Here is a 13,250-nt window from a genome sequence, read left to right as displayed (position 1 = left end):
TAGGCTGCTCAGGAGCTTCGTTTGGATCGGACTTAGCCCGAACACGTACATCACACCCTCTGGCAACAGCTTGTGAATGTCGAACTTTAGGTCAGCCAGCATATTAGCAATGTAGACGTAATCTGGTCGGGTCTTGTATTTCTTCAAATCAGGTTGAGTAGGGAGCCCAACCTGCCACTTGGTCCGGAAGCAGGGCCGCTCAGGAAGTCTCAAGTAGAATAAGTACTCCTTCTAGTGCTTGTTGGAGGTGGGCATTTTGTCGAAGAAGACTAGGCCGATCCGAGATTGGAAAATGTACGTGCCCAGCTCGGACTGTTTGGGATAGTAGAAGTAGTGGAAGACCTGAGGGGTCAGTGGAATGTTGTGCACTCGGAACAATACTACCACACCGCACAGCAGGCGGAAGACTTAGGGACGAGCTGGCCGAGTGGAACGCGGAAGTAGTTACAGACCTCGGTTATGAAGGGGTGAATGGGAAACCGAAGACCGGTCACGAATTGGTCTCAGAAGAAGCAAACTATGCCGTTCGGCGGGTTGTTGGGCCGGTCAGACGGGGAGGCTAAAACTATTTCATGGTCGGCGCGGGAGGTCGAAAGCATTTATCAGATGCACGGCGTCGCTCGCATCGAACCGAGTCTCCATGGTGGCGTACCAGAGACCGGAAACGGGGTCGGATGGCTGCGAGGAGCTCGCCATTACCGGGAAACGAAAAGACAGGAAAGTGCGAAGGGAAAGATGGCCAAAAAACACAAAAAGCTGGAAAACACGGTGGCAGAAAAGAAGCAGCGGGAAAGCAGCAATGGAGAGGGGAAGCTTACGAGAGGGAAAGGACCACTGCAGAGAGCAAGGAATTACCGCAGCAGAAAGCCGAGGATCGTCGGAGCACTGGACACAGAAGAGTCGCCGGAGTAGAATCGTCAGAAAGCACAGAGAAAGCGCAGAAGAAGAAATGGCGACGCTGAGGCTTTATAAAGATGGGTGTGGCCGACCGGTGTCGTCCGATCTAGGGCACGGGAATCGAAGTGCACATCCAGCCGTTGAATTCGAACTGTCAAATGTCACATTAGCAGATGTCACCTCGGACGTGCGGCGGCTGCACCGGCGATACGTGGCGTCCTCCCACAGGGCAGCATTTAATGGGCGTGGGCGCGTGCTCGGCCTTAATGGGGATGATTGCGCGTGTTCCGAGGAGATTTAGGCGGCATCAACATTGACCGCCCGACTCGTACCCCTCCAAGAGCAATGTGGAAAAAAAAAATCCAAGTACAAAGGCTCAAAGCGCTGATTGACAAAGAAAGATTAGTCCCACACGGGCCGATCGGAATCTAACCAACCTATTGGCTGATCGACCAATGGGTCACCAGACTACTTGTCCAGTTAGTTGGACTTGCGTCCTTCGACTAGAATTGGGGGAAGGCACGTGATCCGGTGGTAAGATAGGGCCTGACCAGCAGGAGGTCAGAGTGGTCCACGTTACGCGGGCGTCCGATCGGGCGAATTACCTTCGTGGTCAGCAGGAAGAGTAGTCGGTCAGACACTTCGACAGCTCAGTCAGGCACCAAGCTTCCGACGCTCATGAAGCTCAAGCAGGGAAAGACGGAGGCCGAGCGGCCGTCCCACTCGGCTGAACAGTGGACACCGCCCCAACCCGGTAGACAGGGCTCCCTCGCCCGATAGGGCGGAACCAGATTGTAGATCACTGGCCGAGCAGACGCTCGACCCGGACATTGCATCACCCTAGCGGTAGACTGGCCGAGCGGCTCTCCCGCTCTGCCAAATAGCAGACAAAGGAAGTAGTTGGCAATATCTTCTTAGGGACCAGTGTCATCGACAGACGACATGATCAACGGCATGACCAAGTAGAGGATCGTACGGTGGAAGCTCTCACTGTCACGTCAGGGATATGCTCGGTCTGTTAAGGTATGACGTCAGACACGCTTTTCTGACACAACCCTTCCAGGTATGCTTTGGGAAGCATGCATGCCTAGAGAAGCGTGTGCGCGCCTCCTGGGAGCTCTATATAAGAAGCTCCAACGCTTCATCGGGGGGATGCTTTGATCACTGTAGCTACAGTTACGCTGCTCCTTTCTTCTCTAGTTCATTCTTCATTCTCCTACTGTCGGTGATGGACTTGAGCGTCGGAGGGTCATCGCCGAGGAACTCCTCCTTGACTCGGCACTAATGACTTGTAGTTGCAGGCTCAGCTCGTCGGAGATTCATGTCATCTTCGGTCAACACCCAGTCAACGTGAGCGTCATCTTCCCAGCATCTGTCTACTCGCTCTCGGACGGGTTCAGCTAGATATCTGAATTATTTTTATATTTTTATGTCAAATTTAAAAAATAAATAAATAAATAAATATATATATATATATATATATATATATATATATTATATTACGTAGTAAAGTGATTTGTAAATAAGTTTGCAATTTAAATTGGGTAAGATACTGATGGTAATTTAGAAAACAAATAAAAAATTATAATAAAATTTAAAAACACACTTCTTTGACTTACTTTATTACCAAACTAACCTATTCTACTTTACGGAAACATGTCGGCAGATTCCACAATGAGTTTAGTTTATTCATTGAAATATTATCTCATATAAAAATAATTAGTGAAGAATTAAGCACTTTAATTATCAAAATTTCGTTCCCATCTTCTACGGTTTAGCGAAGAAATTAAGCATACCTTAGTGCAACCAAGTGTCAAGGAATTAATGCAATCTTCAAATTCATTAAAATCCTTGATATTATTAGATCAAACATCAAACACTCAGAAAAAAATAAATCGAGTGAAATTGAAAACTTAAAAAATATATATATACAACATTTCATTCAAATATAACCTAACTAAAATTATATTAAAATCCTTTTTGGATCTTAAGTCCACTTCAAACTTGATAGCATCACCTTAACATCAAAGCTTCCTTAGTTTCATGCTTGATTGAACACATCCGGTCCTCTCGGATGGGTCTAATGATTAGCACATGAGATTTTACTATCAATGAAGTCTGAGATTTGAATCTCGACAAAAGTCGAGGTAAATGTCTCCCTTATGTGCTAGTCACTATTCCAAAGACTAGTAGTAGTCCATGATTTACCTCCTCCGTATTGACCCTGAGACGAATTGACGAAAATACTAAGGACGAATATATTCCTCTTTTACCATCAATTGATTGAACACATCCGTCATCAATCTTATACTTTATTGACTTATTAAACACAAAGCACTTAATTTAAATTGTTTTGTCAAACATCAAAATCAATGATAGATGAACATAATTTATAATGCGTTTATACCATAGGGGAGAGACTCTTTCAATTTTTTTTTAAAAAAATTATTTTTACAAAATGTCAAAGTCAAGTCATTAGACCAGTCAATAGTTAGCTCGTAAGGAAGAGGGAGGACCCTAGGCAGTATATATGTAAATTTCCATCATACAAGTTTATCTAAAAATTAATTCAATTGTAAATTATTTTATGTATTTATGTCAAATTAATAAATAAAAAATTACATTAAAATTTATTTATCTATTTATGTTACGTAATTCATTACTTTTGCAATTTAAATTGGGTAGAATATTTTAAAATTGATGGTAATTAGGGGGTTAAAAATGATCCTGATCCGTCAACCTAATCCGTGTCAATTTGAAAACATTGGATTAGAATTGAAAATTTTAGGGTTCCGTTTCAATTGGGTTAGACTCAAAATCTGACTCTTAGAATGGAGTTTAGGGTTTTGATTTAGAATTTAAGAAAAAATATTATTATTATTATTATTATTATTATTAGTTCTAAATTTTTATATAATTATTTTGTTAAATAATAAAAGAATAATATTATATGGTAAAAACTTGAATTAGATGTGTTTAGTTGTTTGGGTTGAAGAGATTATCCATGTTTATAATTTTTAGGTTCGATTTGAATTCTTATCGGATTTTAATTGAATTTTTTTTTATAATATCCCACTTTAATTCAATACTCCAAATAGTAATTTAGAAAAAATATATATAATATAATATAATTTAAAAATACACTTCTGCGACTTGCTTGATTACCAAACTACCCTCTCCTACTTTATTGAAACATTGTCGGCAGATTCCACAAAGGATTTAGTTTAAACATTGAAATATTATCTCATATAAAAATAATTAGTGAAGAATTAAGCACTTTAATCACCAAAATTTTCTTCCTAACTTCTAATGTTTAGTGGAGAAATTAAGCATATCTTAGTGCAACCAAGCGTCAAGGAATTAATGCAATCTTCAATTCCACTCTATTTTCTATCTTCAAATTTATTAAAAAAATTTTAGATAAACAGTCAAATGATTCATTAAAACCCTAAATGATGGCAAACTCAAAAATAAAATAAAATAAAATAATGCTGTCGTATCGAAGTATATTTCGGTTTTTATTTATTTATTTTAAATTTTCGAATATATCAATTAAATTTTATAAAGTTTGAATTATATTATTAAGTGTAAAAAAAATTAAAATGAAAAATAAATCGAAAATGTTCCACGGCGTTCGACATGTAGACTCTATACGTAAAAACAGATTCTCAAAATCAATTGATGTGACCATCGTATCAAAGAAAATAAAAGAATTAGATGAGGTAGAAGAATTGGTTGCCCTTTCACACAGCTCCCTCCAGCCCTTTAGAATGGGACGTTGCAACGGATACAAATAATAAAATTTATACAGCACAAGGAGTAAATTCCCTCGGAAATTGGGGGTAAATTGGTCATCTCAGCTGTAATTGTTGACCAAAAATAATACAGCGTGGTGTTCTGGTAGTATCTTCTAGGGCGAGGGCGAAATTAGTCTTTTCGAATGAAAAGGACGGCACAAATCGGGAGGTGGGCGAGGGTTTTACGGCCTTGTCTGCCTTTAATGGCGGTGTGCTGGTGTGGGGGGAAGAGACTGCTCCAGCGGCAGCATACGTAGGAGAGAACGGGGCAAGCTGTCGATTGTGGCCGGAGAAAATCGTTGCATTTGGGTTTTTTTTTTTTTTAAAAAAAATCGTTTTGATGGGGAGGCATCAATCTGGGCTTTGTGCTTTCTAGGTATGTGAAAAGTATCCATTTGCTAGATTTTGATATTTGTGTGTGCGCCAGTCTTCGTTTTGTGTTTTGTTATGTTGGTGGTGGAGTCCTTCGTTAAGCTGAGGCCGTGTGCTGGGTTCCCTGTGTGTGAATTGGGAGATGTGGTTTTCTTGGCTAGTCAGATTGAAATCTGGAAAGTGAGAAAGGTGGGGGTTTTTTTTTTTTTTGGACAATAGGAAGACTTACTAATTTATCTTTAAATTTGTTTTAGTTGATGATATAAATGGTTGGATTTTTCGTGTGCCTGGATTTATAGCTTTGTTTTGTCTCGAACGTTTGCCGGTTGACCAATCCGAATGGTAATTAACCGTTTCCATTCTCATGTTTCCATTGTTTAATTTATTTGTTTTTGTGCGTGTGTTCTTTTTTCTTCATGATCGCCAGTAATATTTCCCGTCTTGTGGATAATTTCTATGCAGCGGGAAGTTTGATAGCGGCACAAGATCGAAGAGAATATTAAGAGTGACAAAGAGGATGGTGATGAGGCGTTGACCTGTGTTCTAGTACTCCAAGGAATCTGGACAAAATGTGCTCAGGAACTTGTTATTAGGCTCCAGTTTGAGTGACTATCAAACTTCAATCTCAAACTTTAAAAAGATAAGTTGGGGATCAGCTAGATTATGCTGCAAAACTGGCTGACGTGCATCTCTCTTTCACATCTAAATCAGGTGAAATTTTGTCTTAAGATCGAACTTGAGCAAAGTTCAAACTTCAAAATCAAATTTAATCTTACAAATCATGCTTCCTTTGGAGAACTTGTCTAGATTTAAAGCGCCGGTTTGGTTTGTGAAGAAGTGGATCCCAGCAGAAATGAGGTTTTAACTAACTGAACTACTAGTGGTTCATGACTTGACCATTTAGGGATAAGGCTTTAGTTGGCTAAATAGTAGAAAGGTCAATATATGCAATTTAATTAGTTGAAGTAGTGGTTCTTAATGTTATCATTATTGAGCATAAAGTAATAAGCTTGTTTACGTGATTATGAAGTATAGTTTAAAATTTCGTACCATGCTAGGCGAAACAGGCAAAATTTGTCGTTCAGCTCGACATTGGCATAGCAGGCTGCCATGGGATCATGATGATCTCCGCGTGGGTCGTGGAGGCATCGCAATCCCGTGGCGACCTCTACGGAGTCATGGAGGCCCCTACAACCTCACGGAGGTCATCACAGGTTTACGGTAGCCCTCGCAAAGTCAATGTGGGATCGCGGCGGCTCCTGTCGTAGGGTCTTGGCGGCCCTTGCTAAGGTCATCGTGGGATCGCGGCGGCTCTTGCTATTCCGGATTTTTTTCCCTTTTTAAAATATTATTTTATTTATTTTTAATATTTAGATTAAAATTTTTAATTTTTTAATTAATATATTTTGTATTTTAAAAAAATACTGAAACAATATTGGTATGACACAATACGGTATTGAAAATGTATTGTTCTAGTTATAAATCGAAACTCCAAAATGGGTTGATATTTTGAACTATGGAATTAAGATTATTTCATCCATATAGGTGGGAAGAAGCAAATATTCAGTGTTCTCTTCATAATTTTGGTGTACCATTTATTAATTTTCATCTATGTACTTTTTCATGTCTCAATAGAAAAAGGATCTCCAAGTTTGTTTTCCTTATCCTCTATCTATTCTGTAACTATATATTCCCCCTGCATATGGAGACGCGCGCACACACACACCACACACAATATTATTTACTGACTCATCTTGTGCTGTTTGTGCTTTCAGCATTTTTGATAGAAAAAATTAAAGATGTAGTAGGTAGAGTATTTTATTAGAGTAGGCTAATAACTCAAGAGTCACATAATAGGCATAAACTTATGGATTAATATGTTTAATATTTTGATATTAGAAATAATAAAAAAAAATCTTCATCCATTAAAAAATATGATGAGTTGGTTTCACAAGGGGGATTGAGAACAAGATGTTTTAGTAAATTTTTTTCATTGGATCAATAGGAATAATATTCTATGAACAAAATTCTTTCATCCAATCAACTAACAAAAGTATTGGTTTACCAAGTTACACTTCTTTTGGAAAAATTACACTTCTATTAATAAAATGACTTGGAAGATGCATTATTGTGTGCTATTGCTGGGCAAATGGGCTTCTTGGCCTATCTTAGGGTAAATGTTTCCGTTTACACTAAGATCCAAACGATTTAGTCTGGAAGGAATTACTATATAAATTACAAAATTTAGAGAACCATAAATTTAGATGTATATATGATATTCCTTTGAATAATCTGGAATATTGACTTTCTATTGGAGAAATTTGGATTGAGATTCGCGATCTAAACAAATAAACAAAATAAGGAGGAAACCAGCAATGACATTTGTAAACTATTCAACTGTTTTCTATCCATTTTGTCATTATCTAAAAATCTCAGACTTTTTTTAAGGGAAAAATATTCCTTTTAGAGAGGAGATTCTACATGGATGCACTTTCCTAATACTTGATTAGCTTTGCTGTTCTAATAAGATGGGAACGTCTACATGCAAATTTATGATTAACAACAATAACAAGCTGAGTTTAGCCCCAACCATTTGGGGCGGCTGTATCAATCTTATCCTGCCATTTGGCTATGCAATGCTATGTCACTAATTCCTTTAAATCACATTTTAATCATGTCGAATATAGATTTTTTTTCAGTCTCCCTATCCCTCTCACAACTTCAATTTCATTTGATTTCTCTTGTCAAACTATATAATCATTGACTTTGTATGTCTTGTAAAAGTAGATGTGAAGAGACAATTGTATTGAGTTACAATAAGATCTGAAAACAAATCATAAACTGTTGATATGCACATAGAATCTCCCTGAAGATTATCTGATATTTCCCTCATCAATATATTAATAATTATTCATCATTTTGTTTGTAGTTCGCCTAGCAGGATAGAAGCTCCATTCATGGATCATGTCTCAGTTTGTTAATTGTGTCCATCAGAGAATGGTGAGAGAGGAGCAATAGGTTAGCCAAGAATTTCAACTATTAGTTTAGGAGCACACAAGCTGCAAACTCACATGATGAACAAGGATTAGATGTTAACGTCAGTTAACTCCAACAGAATTTCCTTAATTGGTCATTGCTGTCTAAAATTAATTCTTGAGTGTTCAGTAGTGAAAGTGAGGTTGGTAGTACATATTCCCCACTCATATTGACAATTTCGTCATACAAAGCCAATTGTTAGAGACATGATCTTGTAAGGAATCTGCTGGAGAACATGGAGGGTAATTGGATAATTGGAGGAAGAGTAAGGTATCTTAGGATTGAATAAACCCTTCCTTGATCCCACTCATTTATGTTGCTTTATGTTCCTATATTATGTTGTAAAAGAGCAAAAATGCATTCCTCATTTTTCAATCACTGTAGCTTTAGTTCCCTGCACATACTGAGCTGTGAATAGAGTATAAGCGTATCCATCTTGTTCAGTAATATCTGAAATAATGCATCAAAAACTAAGATGTGATCGAATTAGTCATGTAAATTTGATAAATTGTGCTTTAGTTTTTGTTTTTGTTTATCTTATTGCTTTTGTATTAAATATATCCTAAACATGAAGAGTTATCAACATATTTTACATTATTTTTGTCATAATTGTCTAATGTTGCTAAACAGAATTATTGGAAGTTTTCTTGAGTATCCCTCCTGTTAAAGCAGCATGTCTGATCCAGCGGAATAATTTTTTTTCCTATTATCATTCAATGTGACTTGGAGTTGCTGCTGCATATATCCATATCAACCTTTATGAGTTGAGTATGCACTTGATCCAGAGAGGTTGAAGGAGCATATAAGCAAAACTCGATGGGATCTAGATTCCCATCACATCAACTCAGCAATGGGTTGTATGTATCAGGCCGCCCTGGGCAGCCAAAAGAGAAGCCTCCAACTATGAGTTCTGTGGCCATGCCATACACTGGCGGAGATGTTAAGAAATCTGGAGAGCTTGGAAAGATGTTTGACATACCAACAGATAACTCACGATCAAGAAAGTCTGGTCCAGTGACAAATGCTCCTACCAAGACAGGTTCATTTGGAGGCGCTGCCCCTTATTCCGGACCTGTCATTCCCAACTCTAGCAACCGGTCCAGCCAATCACCTGGTCGAATTTCAGTACCAGGGTCTGGAAGTTCGAATAGGCAGAAATCCAATTCTGGACCTCTTAACAAACAGAGTGATTCTACGAAAAAATTATCTGGTCAGCAATCTGGAGGGGCGAACCTGACAGCCTCCCATAATTCTGGTCCCCTTTCTCTCCCTACAACAGGACTCATAACATCTGGTCCTGTTTCTTCGGGTCCACTAAATTCATCCGCAGCCCCTCGTAAAGTTTCTGGTCCATTGGAATCCAGTGGTTCAGCAAAGATACATAGCACTTCAACTGCATACAAACAAGCTGTTACCACTATCAACAAAGAAGATAAGTTTTCTTCTAATGGTAATACACTCTGGACTTTGATTATGAGATCTTTGGACTCCTTGATTTTTCGTGGTGCTGTTGATAATGCTCTTCTTGTTATTAATGGTGTTTCTCCATGTTGTTGTGACAGGACTTTCTATTCGAAACCTTTGTTGGGGAAGAAGAGCTTTGACACATTTCATTGCCAGCTATCCTGATGCCGAGCTAAGAACTGCAAAAGATGGTCAATACATCAAGGTCTCTGGGGTAGGTATCTTCCAGCTAGACCAACACCTTGATGTCATTTAAGCTGCATGAATTAGGTTTTCCTTCATTTTATGAATATAAAGTGAATCAATGATTATTTTGGTATATTGGATCCGTTTTACTCTGCCTAATATTGCAATCGCTTGCCTCTTTCTAAAAAGGTAGATCCGCTACCTTAGCGGCCCCCCTAGTGCCGAATCGCTTGCCTCTTTCTAGCATGTATGTTGGTTGGCTTATCTTTTTCTAAGACACTATCTCATTAGCCATTTCTCCTGATTAAGATGGTGAATTGTTTCGGTTGAGTTCAGAGCATGCTAATCATCCCTCTGAACTGAAAATGGGTAGTGCTTGTCATCATCAAATGGCAAAAATTTCTTTCAGAGTAAATATGAGAATTCATATGGGTTTTTTCAAGATGGAAAGTTGTTCATTCATATGGTTGAAATAATCTGTAAGCGGGCATGAAACTAACATATCCTACAAACTACAGTTCATGATGAATCATACAAAGTATTTGGTATTTTACCATTGATGGTTCCTAGTTTTAAAAGTCTCATCCAAAATTTTCTGGCCTTCTCTCTCTCTCTCTTCGTGTGATGGAAATGGTCTTTGTCAGCAGTGTCAAATGTGCACCATTAATAAAGTCCCGTGTTTAGTTTGTTAAATGTGTGTCATGACAATTATTGTTGCAGATTTCTTTTGAGATATATTTGAAGGGCAGCATTGGCGCAACGCTAAAGTTGTTGTCATGTGACCAAAAGGTCATGGGTTCGAATCCTGAAAACAGCCTCTTGCAAAAAACAGGTAAGACTGCGTACAATGGATCATTCCCCGGGATCCCGCATGGCAAGAGCTTCATGCACCGAACTATCCATTTTTTTTTATATATTTGGTGCCATACATTCCATGAAGATATATTTGGTGCCATACATTCTATGAATAGGTATTTGGAGAAGCTATTAATCAGCATGCAGAATAGCAAGTCCAGATACTGCACTGGCAATAGCATAAGCTTCACTTATGCCCTTTTTTATAACATTATATAGAAAGATCATGTAGTTCTATATAGATGTTTGTTACTGGTGCAATTCATTCCGTTCCATATATTTATCTTTATGCCTATTTGCATTCCGTAAATAATTTGCAGATTGTTACCTGTGGAAGTGTTCCCCTAGAATCAACTTTTACACGAGTACCTAGATGTGTGTACACGTCTACAAGTTTATATGAGTACAGGGGTTGGAACTCTAAGCCGGCCAATCCACAGCACCGCCGTTTTACTTGGGGTCTTCGAGCAACAGAGGTGAGTGATTGCTTTTCAGTTTACTTTACTTCCTTTGATCTGATAAAGCCCTTCAACAATGAAGTCAAATGTTTGCTTATCTATCATTATTTGCACATAGATTATTCAGCCGACTCATGTGCTTGAAATAAATATCGCTCTGGAAGCAGCTCCTGCTAGTCTTTTGGTTCCCTGGATTTTACTGAATTTGACGTTTAACTTTTGGCAGAGGCATGTAGTTGATTTCTACATTTCAGATTTCCAGTCTGGATTAAGAGCATTGGTAAAGACTGGCTATGGTGCAAAGATAACTACATATGTCAGCGAATCTACAGTTTTAAACATTGACCCTAGCAAGAAAGAGTCCTCTCCTGAGTTTCTTCAATGGTTAACGCAGAGGAATCTTTCAAGCGATGATCGTGTAATGCGCGTGAAAGAAGGGTAATCTAATTCTTTTTAATGATTATAAATTTTCTGTTTTAGCTACTATTTCAATTGTTCAGTGTCCCTTGTTCTGCTACCAGAGATGGTAGAAGTTCTTTCCTAATCACATACTTGGCTGAACATTAAGCTGGAGAGTAAATTGTGATGCGAAATTCATTATCTCAACTTGCGTCCAACTGGTGTTTCTGGTCATGTTTGTGTTTGCAGGCATATCAAGGAAGGCAGCACTGTGAGCGTGATGGGAGTTGTTCGAAGGAACGCGAATGTACTTATGATTGTTCCTCCCCACGAACCAGTTTACACTGGATGCCAATGGACGGGCTGCATCCTCCCAGCGAGTATTGATGGGATAGTGTTGAGTTGTGAGGACACTTCAAACGATGTCATACCTGTTTAAGTGACGCAGCAATTTTGCAAACTGGAGGCAGGTGTATTCCAAATGCAGGATTGTTGGCAATTTCAGATGCTTGAAATGTTATGCTACTGGGTGTTCTTTGGTGATTTGTTCCGTTTGGATGGGTGTATAGTTCCTTGTAATCTTTCCTCTCCTTTTTGTTCAAAGGCCTGGAAGCTTTGAGTCATGACGAGGGTGTGTTTGTTACCTCTTGGTGTTTCTTGGAAGGAAAAAAGGAGGTTTAAATTATTGTTTAAAATATGTTTTAAACCTTTGTAAAATATTTTTATCCACTTTTGTTTTTTGTTTTTGTATGTTAGTCCTGATCTTAATATATTAGAGCATGTTGGATCTTCTATTTCTGTGTTAAAAACATCCGTTTGATTACATTTAAGAAGAAATCTTGCAACTATGGCATTTGCTAGTTTAATGACATTTTGAGTACACGGCATTTGTTTGTTTAATGATATTTTTAAGAAAAATTGATGTCCTTTATAAATTTAAAATTAGGTCATAAAATAAAAAACAAATAGTAAAATATTATATATGTTTCTTGAATATTTATTTATTTTTTATAAATTCTAAGATAAATAGTTGTTTTATTCATTAATTAATTAAATTTAAATAATAATTTATATACATGTAGAAATTTTTATTCCATTTGAGACTTTGATATTTTAATTATAAATCATATTTGTAAGGTTTTGAATATTTAATATTAAATTTATATGCTAATGTCCTTATAGTCTATTTTTAGATTATGTAAAAGAAAATAATTTATTATTTTCTAATTAATGTATTAGTTGGAAATTGATTCATGATTTATTATAATAAATCTATCATTCTAAGTAATTAATTGAGTACCGGAGACAATATTAAATTTATACCTGATGTATGCTTATTTACACAATCAAATAAATTTTAAGAGGATAAAAGATGCTACATACTATTTTATAGCTTTTGGCTTATTTATTAGAATGATTTATAAAAAAAAACTTGTAATTTAATGAACAATTTTAAATAATTAAATATACCATTGTTCTATAATTTCACAATAAATTTATCCACTTATGCCGATTAATTTTAAAATGATCTATTTTGTTTTATGAATTTTTTATCGATAATTAGATAAATCAGAAGCGCGAGTAGGGATGACAATGGGTCGGATTCGAATCGGATTCTATATCCTCCGTACCCATTAAAGGATTCGAATATATATATATTCGAGTATAGGATATCCGATAGGTATACCCATACCCATTAAAGGATCGGATATCTTCTATACGTATAATTTTTCTTCTTTCTATCGAACTATTATCATTCAACAAAAACATATTAAAATTAACATCC

General features: G+C 37.3%; 1 pseudogene; it reads left to right on the top strand.

The window, feature by feature from the left end:
* Positions 1-4,866: 4,866 nt before the first annotated feature.
* Positions 4,867-12,256, top strand: LOC121971569 (annotated as a pseudogene).
* The last annotated feature ends 994 nt before the right edge of the window (positions 12,257-13,250 follow it).

This window comes from Zingiber officinale, chromosome 4A, assembly GCF_018446385.1.
Source record: "Zingiber officinale cultivar Zhangliang chromosome 4A, Zo_v1.1, whole genome shotgun sequence".
NCBI lineage: Eukaryota > Viridiplantae > Streptophyta > Magnoliopsida > Zingiberales > Zingiberaceae > Zingiber > Zingiber officinale.
Note: the sequence above shows the minus strand (reverse complement) of the source record. Positions and strands in the feature narration are given on the sequence as shown.